The sequence below is a fragment of the Manis pentadactyla genome, chromosome 1, assembly GCF_030020395.1.
Source record: "Manis pentadactyla isolate mManPen7 chromosome 1, mManPen7.hap1, whole genome shotgun sequence".
Lineage (NCBI taxonomy): Eukaryota > Metazoa > Chordata > Mammalia > Pholidota > Manidae > Manis > Manis pentadactyla.
Genome location: NC_080019.1, coordinates 185,057,905 through 185,069,968, shown reverse-complemented (window position 1 = coordinate 185,069,968; position 12,064 = coordinate 185,057,905).

The window sequence follows — 12,064 nt, the reverse complement described above, 5'->3', positions numbered from 1 at the left end:
AAGGGAAGGGGCTTTGGTGGGTCCCTCAGAGCATGAACCAAGTCTCCACGAGCTTGAGGGGACTTAGCAGGTAGTGTCTGAATCACTCCTGAAAAAGTAAAGGTGAGACCCTGTGGATTTGATGGTGGGAACAAAAGAGGTGACAACACTGGGGAGGCTCCATACTCAGACTTTGTCAGAGCAAAGGCTGAGGGACAGTGTTCCTTGGGCCACATGGCTGCCATGAGAGAGGTCACCTTATGTCCAAGAGGACAGCCTGGAAGAGCATCATGACCTCTGGGGCCTCAGGAGCTGAAGGGGAAATCATGGGTGGCCAGCTTTGTCTCTTTTAAGAGAATTACAGGCAAGAAATCCCCAAGAATTGTTGGGAGGGGGGTGTCCCCAAACCCCCCAAAGTGCCCCATAAGAGAAGGCATCATCTTCGGACACACAGCCAGCTCAGAAACAGCGTTGCCATTTCATGACAGCTCTCATCAAATAAGGTCTTTCTGGGTCTCCTTCTCCTCCTTTTCCTCTACCTCCCACCCTGAAGGGGGCCAAAGCCCTTGCTTAGCAAGCTGAGAGTAGAGAGAAGAAATTCAAGGCTGACCTGAATAGTCAGAGTGGAGCTGGACCCCAAGGCTGTCCTGAAGAGTCAGTGGGGCATAGCATAATATTGGACATGCATACCATTAGATCATTCTGGAAATATAATTACCAAAATGAGATGTTTTAATGATTTTAGATGACCAGGGAGCTTTTATATTATTTAGTAAAGACCCTCCCATCCCCCACCCCCACACACAGACAAATCAAAGGACCGCTCTAGATAATTCAAAATCTGGGGCAAAAATTAGCTTTGCAGAATGGAGTAGGGGGTGGGAGAAGAAGACTAAAATGGAGTTTGTTTCCAGAGCGGGTAATTTATTTAAGATGCAATCCCAGAAACCAAGAGTGATGGAGCAGGGAGAATAGCAGAGAAGGACAAAACCACATAAAGGTGTATCAGTAAAGTCAACACAGTAGGCAAGGGTGGCTCAATCCTGCCAGGTCTTCTGAGGAGTGTACAGAAATGGCCATGCAGTGCATAGAAGGCAATGCTGTTTATCTATCAATTATGGTTTTCCACTGTTAAAAACTGTGCTTTAGGTTTGTTGTTGTTTTGAATTACATCTAAGTTATGATTCTTTGAGTGGAATGATTACACACAGTTTGTACAACTTTTTGAGTTTTTTTTCAGAGATAATTGCATCAGTTTTTTCCATTTGTTTCATATTCCATGAACTCCTCTAATTGTCTCATCAGCAGTTTGTTATTTTACAAACAGGCAAACATGTCCTGCAATTTATTTGTTTCATTTCCTCTTCCTACTGACTTCCTTTCTAGAGCCTGTAACTTCACCAGGATGGTTGTTCTTGTCTTGCCCTTTGCTTACTTCCTGAGACTTTCATGTGCCTCTCCCTGGATTGAACCCATGAGTCCTATGCCTCTGTGTTTCTTAGTTTACCCCTTGGTTCAGTAGAACAAATCTCCCATGTCTTAAAAAATCTATGCTGCAAGTTGAAATTTCCAGTCCTTGCATTTAAAAAATGTTTAAATTCCACATTCACACTTGAATAATAATTTAGTTTGGTATAGATTTCTAAGTGGAAACATTTTTATGTAGAATTTTAAAGGTATCACTCTCTTGTTTTCTAGATTTTGGGGATAATATTGAGAAGGAAAGAATCATTCTAAGTTTCACCCCTTAGTATTTAACTCCCTAAAAATTTTAATATCTTTTCTTTCTCACTGGGGTCTGAAAGTTTATGACAACATGTACTAAGCACTCAGTGAGCCCTTTCAATTTAGAAATAAATTTCATTAAGTTTTAGGGAAAAGTCCTGTACTTGAAAAAAAATTAAGGCAATATTTTAGAGCAGCTTAAGGTTCACAGCAAAATTGAGGGGAAGGTATGGAGATTTCCCATGTATCCCTGCTCCCACACATGCATAGTCTCCTCCCAATCAACATTCCCCACCAGAGTGGGACATTTGTTACAATTAATGAACTTATACAGATACATCACAATCACCCAAGTCTATAGTTTACATATTATGATTCACTCTTGGTGTATATTCTATGAGTTGGACACACATATAATGATGTGTATCTATCATTATGATATCATAGAAAGTATTTTCATTGCCCCTCCTCAAATGTGTATGTGTGTGTATACATGTTTTTTTGCTCAGATTGGCAATATGTCAACATCATAGTGTATGTGCGGGAAACATTTTGTGGTAGAAACTTAATTTCCTACCCAATCTGTCCTCTGCTTCTTTACCAATGAAAGCTCAGTTTTGTTTAGGGCAGCAATTATTTAAAATTACATCTCCATCTCCCAGTCTCCTTTACAGATAAAAGACTCCTGACTTATGAGATGCAAGATGGGTGGGGCTTCTGGGAAAGCAGTTCTAAATGGGGCTAACTAGCCTGCCATGAATCTTTGGAACTTTGCCTTCCCGTGATTCTTGCCTAGAGTGTGGACAGGGTGCTGAGGTTGAAGTAACCACTTGCAGCCGTTAGATGACCAACCTGAGGATCACAGCCACTCAGTAGAGATGGCTGAGCGTGGGATGGAAGGAGGCTGGGTCTGACCTCAGTGTGGGGGATGCCATGTTAGACCTGCTCAGCTTAGTTCTGAATGTCTTGTTACATGAGAAAACAAAGCCTCTTGTATATTTAAAACACCTTTAGTCGCATTTTCAGTTACTTGCAACTGGGTGCAACCCACACTGGCACAGATTTCCTCTGTGTCTTTTATTTGAGTCTGTGTTCAGTTTTATGCTCACAGCAGGTGGCTGTAGAGGCTGCATTCTATGATGATAGGGCAGATGCTGCTGGTGCCCCAAATGCCACCCCTGGTTGTTCACCATTTCTCTGCATGCCTGCCTGATTTCCACTTGGGCAGCACCTATGACTGCCTGAACGCTTCCTTGGGCCACTGGGGCCTGCTCTGTTTACCCATGGGACAGGCTGGAAGGATGTTCCAGGAATACCCTCATCCTCATCTGGGAGCATCCTTTCACACGTGCCTGATGGGGTTGGTGTATAAATACCCCAGCTCCCTTGCCCTGTAGGCAGGATAGTCTTGAGGCAGTTTCCACACTGGCTTCCAGGGTGCCCCAGGGATCCTGAAGCAGAAGTAAGTTCTGCTTGCTGACAGTAGCAACAGGCTTGATGCCACATACTTGTGGCTTCCTTTCCCTTTCTGTGTCATTCCCCACTGCCTTATTAGGGTTGTCTGGAGTCACCTTCCAAATGGACTACTTGCTTTAGAATCTCTGTCTCAGTGTCTGCTCCTGGAGGAACTCAAACCAATATAATGGGGTTTCACAAGGGTTCACTGAGGTCCTGAAAGTGAGAGAGCCCAGAAGCATGCGTGCGCTCTTTGCATAAACTGAACCAGACCTTGCAGTGAGTATCAGGCAAAAGTTCCTGCTAACCCAGCATTTTGGGGCCTCTGGCTGTCAGTTTTTGGTGAATCGTTTCTTCTCCCACAACTTTCTGCAATGTAGATCCATGACAAACAGGGAAAGAAGTGTCAGCGCAAGGCCCAGGTTGGCAGAAATCCTGATGGGGCACGTAGGCAGCTGGAAGGGCTGGCCGTGAAATGCAAAAGTAAGGAGAGGATGCCACCCGCAGCTCTGTAGCATGCAGCTGAATGGAAACGTTGACAATCTGGTGAGATCTGCTGGGTTTATCTGAAGTAGCCAACTTCTTTCTTCTCGGGTTTTCCCACCTACTAAGGGTCACCTCAAGAGATAATTAGGAGTGCGTCAAGCAGCCAATGCAATAACCTGAGGTTTTAGTATTTTTTAAATAATAATAAGCATACTTGAGGAATATGGATGGACTATATGTCCCTAATTTTTTTTAAAAAGCCCTGATTTAAATATTCAACCTTATTGACAGAGCTAGGTACAATAGCGAGCAAGACCCCAAGTTTTAGGATCAGGTATAATCAAACCCACAATTGGTCTAGAATATTCCACACTGTATGAAAACATGTTTGTTCCCTCAGAGCAGGGGACAGCAAACTACTGCCCAGGGACCACATGGGGCCAAGTGGCTGTTTTATTTATTTATTTATTTGTTTTATTTTTATTTATTTATTTATTTATTTATTTTTTTGAGAGGGCATCTCTCATATTTATTGATCAAATGGTTGTTAACAACAATAAAATTCTGTATAGGGAGTCAATGCTCAATGCACAATCATTAATCCACCCCAAGCCTAATTCTCGTCAGTCTCCAATCTTCTGAAGCATAACGAACAAGTTCTTACATGGAGAACAAATTCTTATGTAGTGAATAAGTTCTTACATGGTGAACAGTGCAAGGGCAGTCATCACAGAAACTTTCGGTTTTGATCATGCATTATGAACTATAAACAGTCAGTTCAAATATGAATATTCGTTTGATTTTTATACTTGATTTATATGTGGATCCCACCTTTCTCCCTTTATTATTATTATTATTATTATTATTATTTTTAATAAAATGCTGAAGTGGTAGGTAGATATGAGATAAAGGTAGAAAACATAGTTTAGTGTTGTAAGAGAGCAAATGTAGATGATCAGGTGTGTGCCTGTAGACTATGTGTTAATCCAAGCTAGACAAGGGCAATAAAACATCCACGGATGCAGAAGATTTCTCTCAAAACAGGGGGGGTGAGATTCTAAGCCTCACCTCTGTTGATCTCCAATTTCTCACCTGATGGCCCCTCTGCGACTGTGCCTGTCTTAGGTTGTTCCTCCCTTGAGGAATCCAAGTGGCTGTTTTGGTAAATAAAATTTCACTGGAATACAGCCATGTCCACTTGTTTGCATGACTGTATATGGTGGGGGTTTCCTTGCCCAACCATGATATAGTTGACTAGTTGTGACAGAGCCTATATGGCCTGCAAAGCTTAAATATTCACTGTCTGGGCTTCACAGAAAAAGTTAACTAAGCCCCTGCCTTAGGCAACTGCCAAGGATCCCTCCCTCCAAATCTGCACTTGCAGGAAACACCTCCTTCAGCCTTAGCCCACCCCCACCCCCACCCCCACCATCTACAAACTCGAATTCCAGCAAGAATTTCATGCAATTCCCGAAACTTTAATGTGCCTATGCATCAACTGGCAATTAGTTGTTGGAAATACAGGTTCTGATTCAGTTCCTCTGGGATGGGGCCCAAGAGTGTATTTGTGATGTGCTCCCAGGGCACCCTGATCCTGCTGGTCTGATGGCCACCCTTTGAGCAAAGAGCAAGGTTCCAGAAAATTGGCTTTTTCTCCACAGGACTAGCAGCTTTCCCAATGACCCTTGTGGTTTGGCATTGCAGACAGTGCCATCCCCCTCCCTAACCCCCTCCCTTCCCTTGTACACACATGAGCACACATGCACACACACACACACCCCTAAATACAGGAGTGTGGAGTCACTGCCTCCCCTTTCTGAAGAGTTCTGGTCTCTGCCTGAGGAGCAATTTCAAGAGTTAAAGAGCTGTGAAACCGACAGCAGGAGAGATGCCAGAACTCTAATTTGTCTCCCTTTTTATTTTTAGTTTGCTGTTAGATAATGCTCGGCACCTGTTCACCAGACAGATCTGTTTCCAATCTTCTCTCTTTCTCTTTCTTGGCCGTGTGGCAGCTCAGACATGTTGCACTGCCTGAGCGAGGGAATGAAAGCCAAACAAAACAGCTCTTTCTTTGGAATTAGAAACACGGCAAGGGACTAAAGACAACTGAGGCCGGGTTCAGGCTGACCACAAGGAGCTGGTGGGGAAGACAGCTCTGCAGCTGCAGTGCGGCCCTGGGATCCAGGCGTGTACTGTTTTCTTTTCCTTGGCTTAAAACTCCAGTGAGGCTTTGAAACGTGTTTCCCACCTTCAGGGTGCAAAGGAAACCCTTCTCTGCTGTCCTGTAATCAGACAGCAGGCAGATGCTTTTTACAGAAGCGATCTCAATCTTTCTAATTTTGATTTGATTTTTTGATTTTTTCCTTTGCGGGAAGTTGCCCAAAACATGTGGTTTCAGTGTTACAGATACAGAGCCATTTCCCAGGTATTGCAAGTGAACCAGAAATATTGAATTCACGTCAAAACCTTTCTTCTTGGGTGCTTGGGTTTTATTCTCTGTTTGTGGTGGCTGGACCTGACCGGTAAATGTGGAGATTCAGATCCATGCATCATGCAATACCCATGGATAGACAGCACATGTCTAAATGTCAGTCGCACGTGGGTGGGCAGGACATACCTAGCAAAGCCTCCGAGAGCTACAGCTATGGGGATAAATTTGATAGTGCAACTTAAGGAACCACTGCAGGGCAATGCCTTTTTTTAAATAATGAGGACTGACAGTGTGAAGAGAGTGCTGGGCTCAGAAATTTTCTTCTTTCCCAAAGCTATCCTGAGCCCAGACTTCCCCAAAGTCTAACACGGGGAAGAGAAGCAGGTCCTAGCTATCAACAGAAAGCTGTAGCAGGCCTTTTTTGTTTTTTGATTGTCATGTTATCACACATCCTTACATTAGGACTTTCCTGTCTCCTGAAATGCTTTACAACTTGTTTTTCACTCACAAAATGAAAATACAGTGTTGCGTGACTAAGAGCTGGCAATATTTTATTTTATTCTGATTTTTTCAGTGCTATGTGTTAGAGGTAAGGCCCCACCCAAATGCCCTTTGGGGTGGCCACAGCTGGGGGTGTAGAGCTGTGCAGCCCCAGATTGAATCTCTAAGCTTGATGGAACTGTAGAAACACAGCAGGTGAGGAGCCTGTGCTTTGGAGTCTGAATTTGGATTTATTACCAACAGGGAGATTAAGCATTTCTGCTAATAGTGTGTCAGCCTTGAGAGAAGAAAGGGCTGGACTCTGAACTGGCTCTGAGAAAGGGAATTGGGTGATGCTAGCGCCCAAGCCGAAGTGCCCCCAGGGCCAGTCCCAGCCATCCTCTCTCCCACCGCAGGCGGTGCTGGGGTCCTAGATGACACCCAGACAGAGCCTCTTCCCAGGACTTCGCCAGGACGCCTCGCATTTGTCTCCTCACCCTTGGGCCTCCCCTCCAGCCTCTCCAAGACTTCAGCCCCTGAGTCTACACTCTGGTTCCAGGTGCTCGCCTCTGACCTTCCTCCACTCCTTACCAGGGCTTCCAGCCTCTGCTCCTTGCAGATAAGACAGCCCCTCCATCCCAAGGAAGCTCGGCCTCAGCCCACAGCCCCTCCCTGGGGAGGCTGAGACCCCTTTAGGAGTCAGGAGCCAGAAACCAGAGGCTGAGAGAAGCAGGGGGCCTGCCTGGGACCCTTGGCTGCTGCTAACAGAGCGATTGGAGTTTCACCCCACAGCCTCTCGGCAGGTCACTCAGTTTTCAGAGTTATGTCTGCCTCATGGTCAACCTGCACTTGTTCATTCTGTAGAGTGGGCTCAGCTTTGTTCTCAGTGAGCCCTTTAAAAAAATCTCCTACTTCCCTGGGTGTAAGATACTATAAAAATTAGGTCTCTGCTGTGGGAAGTGGAAACTGCAGTCCGTTTCTGTGTATGCTTACGACATCTTACACAAACACATTTGCATCATGGACTTTAGGCTTAGATGGTGTATTAGGATGGTGTGTGTGTGTATATATATATATATATATATATATATATATATATATATATATATATATATATATCCTAATAGGATCAAAAGATAGATAGAGATACAAAAATTTATCATAAGGAATTGGCTCATGTGATTATGGAGGCTGAGAGTTCTGAGATCTGCTGTGGGCAAGCTGGAGGCCAGGAGAGCTGATGAAGCAGTTGTAGTCTGATGCCCTAGCTTCCAAACAGTCAGGCAGAGAGAATGAAGTCTCATGTTCCCAGCCTCGTTCTATGCAGGCCTTCCATGGATGGAATGAGGCCCAGCTACATCGGGGAGGGCAGTCTGCTTTACTTAACTCACTGCTCCAAATGTTAACATCATCCAGAAACACCCTCACAGACACACCCAGAATAATATTTGACTACATATCTGGGCTCCCCATGGCCCGGCAAGTTGACATGTAGAATTCACCTTACATGTAGAATTTACCCTCACTAGAGTTTTAAAGCACCCTCTCCCTTCCTCCATTCCTGCAGGCTTCTCGGGAGCATGAAGCCTGTATTTTAAAAAAAAGTATAGCCACAATATCCCTGTGTTCAGAAAGAATCTTCCTTGAGTTTTTCCAGAAAAGCTCCAGAGAGGACCTTGGTTGGTATGGTTCAGCTCCAGTATCCAGCCCTGTAGACCTCCCTAGGTCTGCTGGAAGGGGCTTCAGCTGGCCAGCATGGGGCACCAGGCAGTGCCTGTGATGGAGGCAGAGCTCCTACAAGAAGGCACAGAACCCAGTGAAATCCACAGGCCTCTAAATTCAGGAGGTCAGTGAACGTGATTTGAGAACTTGCATTTTTAGTTTAAGTATCCTCTCACTGCAATCAAGCATTTACTTTAATGACAAACATAGGCTGGTGATATTAATGGTGCTTGCAACTATGAAGCCAGGAGAAATCAAAGATGTATATTGTATCACTTTACAGGTAAAGCAGCCACCTCAAAATACCATGTGTGCTGTTCACCACTCTGCAAGTGCTATAATTTTTCAGGCTGCCCCAGGCCTTGTTAGTTAATGCACTGATAAAGGAACAAGGATGTAACTTTATCACAGATTATAATCTTTTTGATAAGTGTCTTTCAGGATAACTGGTTCCCTCTGTAACTTTCTATGTCTTATTGTATGAACTCTAAAGCATTTCCCTGAGGAAGAGTCCATAGGCTTCGCTAGATGGCCAAAGGGGTCCCTGCCAGAGATTGGCTGAGTCACACGGGATGGAGGGAAAGGCCATTCCTGTAGGGAAGGCTTGTGCACACACAAGAAGAGCCCCGTCCCTGCTGGCAGGACACAGCACGTTTGCACCGATTCCTGCCTACCTGTCCTACAGAGAATCCATTTTGCACCCACTTCTGGATGAGGCACTGAGCTCAATGGCAGTTGAATGGATATACTCTGCCTGCCTGAAATTCGGTCATGGACAGCTGAATCACACCCTTTCAATGCAGAGACTTTGTCCTTAGACATTTTTGTGCCCTAAGGCTGGCTGTTGCTTTGGGGAGGGAAAGCACTAGAGCATGGGGTGGGGTGAGATGTCTCTGATAGCCCGCTCTTCACCTCATGGTGGAAAACAGAAGCCTGTAGGGTTACAAGGACTCAAGATGGCAATCAGCTTCATGGACCATTTCGGATGTACAAGTACTCTTTGATTTTTAATTTTCCGGAAAGGTTCCTCTTCTTGATTTTTTAATTCTGGCCCCATGGAGGGACTTAGAAAGCCAATGGTTGTTCCCCATTTCCTACACAGGGACATAGATGTGCATGAAAAGGCATAGGTGTGGCACAGAGTTTGGGGGCAGCTTTAGGCCTCCAGGGGTTTATGCACTATTGCTGCGTACAACTGGCATGAGCATGCCACAGGCAGGGAAGGAGGAAGTAAGGAGGAAGAGAGAGACAGAGTGCTAGAGAGAGGATGACATGGCTGATGACTGCACTTCCAGAGAGGAAGGCTGTGGAGAGTTTAAAAACACTGTCCAAACTTCAGTGCGGGTGACACACTCGCCATTGCCACAGTCTCACTGTTTGAGAAAAGTGGTTCTCAACTAGGGGCAATTTGCTTCCCAGGGAACATAGAACAATGTCCAGAGGTATTTTCAGTTGTCACATCTGGGGAGGGGATGCCACTGGCATCTAGCGGGTAGAGGAGAGGGATGGTGCCAAGCACCATACAGCGTGCAGGACAAGCTGGACAACAGTGCATTCTCAGGCCCAGGGTATCAACAGGGCCGACGGAGGCTGAGAAGCCATTTCAGAATTTTAGAGGCACGTGCTAGAACGTCAGGAAAAACAAGCAGCCACAAAACTGCTGGCTCAGGAAAAGGAAGTTTATTAGCGGGGTTCAGCTGAAAGCAGTGGCCCTCTTAGGTAAAATGCATTTCTGAAAGAGAATGGCCCCTCATTGAGGGCAAAAAGGAAGCAGACCATGCTGTCTATAGATTTAGTCTCTTGAAATTATTTATGCAATTCTAGAGCTGCTTATGGTTTCCGCTTCACTGGATGTCGGTCGATGTAGCTCCAGCTGTCATCTAGCTCCATCTCCGCCTATCTGTCTTTATTATTACTATTATTATTATTGTCTGTCATATAGGCCTATCATCTACCATCTATCTACCATATCAAGAACAAATTGTGTGAACTTCGGTAAAACGGAATGAGGTAATTTCCCTTTGGGCCAAAACACGTGAGTTCCTATTGACATGGCTGGCATGATGTCGTTGGGATTTCTGATTCTGATCGGCTGAGGCTGGAAGTTCAGACCAATGCAGAGCTCTGCCCACGAGCTCTCCAGGACTGGGGAGAGCCTTTCTCCTCACCAGTAAGGATGGGATGGCGTGCAGAGCCAGGGCTGGCGCTCTCCTGCCCTCTCCCTTCCTGTGCTGACTGCACCTGGCGGCAGCACCTTTCATCTCATGTTAAAATAAAACAAAACAAGATGAAAATCAGAGCACCTTTTGCCATCTTCTCTCATTTTTCATTGTTTTGATAGGAAACCATTGCCGCTGTATTTTCTCATTTGCCTGCAGGCAGCCCTTGATGTTGATTTAATCTGACTTAATCAGGTGGACTTGGCCAGGTGGGGGCTGGGACCCACCTAGGAACTGGGTGCGGGTGTCTGCCTGGCTGCTCCGCGTCGCCCTGGACGCTGTGTCTGGTAGGACCTCCTGCTGCTCAGATGACCTGGCAGGTGACTGCTGTTCCTTTCCCAGGGGCTGCTCCTGCCAGTGGGTTGTTCAAGGAAATCTGTAGGTTTGGATCAAAGGAGGGAGGAGGGATTGGAGGCACCTGAGTTAGGGAGGGAGGGAACGGGAGGGCAGTGGAAGCTCAGAGGTGAGGCTAGCTTGCCTCCTATCCCGCACTATCCACCACTGGATGGCTGAACGCCTCTTAGAGGGAGCGCCCAACCAAGGAGGTGAGTCAGGAATGATCAGGTGGGACTGCAGCACGTCCAGGTGCCAGAGCTGGGGAAGAGGCTAGTCTGTCCTCCCAGGGCGCCAGGGTTGCTTCTGGGCCCTGGGAGACCGGGGCCCCCAGCAGAATTAACCAACCTTGGTGGGGGCGTGAAGGTGGCTGATGTGGAGACAAGGGGATGCCTGAGGGAAGTAGTGCCTGAGCAGAGGTGAGGCCCCCTCAGGGAGGTTCCAGGGCAGGTTGGGAGGGGGCCGCCATCCTGCAGTTCGGCGGGGGGTTGGTATGAGGGTCACTAGGATGATGTGTGCACCTCAGACTGATGACCAGCGCTGGGGACATGGAGGCGTGGGACAGCTCATCTTGTCCTGGGCTGACTGGAATCTATTTGTGGTGCAAATAATTCAATTTTGGCAGTTCAATAGGACCTGCAGTAGCAGAAGGACCTCAAGATGGTCATAAGCAGAAGGACGTAGAATTAATGAATGCAGAATTTCTAGGTCAGGCTGAACTTTCCTGGGTCTAAAGATTAGTGAAACTATTCTCATGGCTTCTCTGCTGCTTGTCACCCCCATGCAGTGAGGCCAAAGTCGTCACATGGTCACACACCCTCTGCTCCTCCGCTGCCTTGTAGTATCCTGTGGTGACCTTACAAAGACCTGCAGGACCTGAACCCTCCCTGGAGATGCCGGCTCCATCACTGTGAAAGTTCAGGACCCAGGAAAATTAAAGTAGGGAAGGGACATGATTTGGTGGCCTTGTTTATTTTTAGTTTTTTTTTTTAAACCAGGGGGCTATGGACCTCCATCAACCCCAAGCACTTGTCTGCAAAATTTTGTGGGCAGGTGGGCATATAAATTTGGGGGTGGGGAGAGAGAATTTCATCAAATTCTCAGGGGTGTCCATCACCAGTGTTCCTCACCAAGTCTCAAAACAAAAGCAAAGCTTTGGGACCACCAGAGAACTGGGTGACTTCCATTTGCCACTTTTTCTCTGCAGAAGAGAGGTGGCACCTTTAAGCCTCCA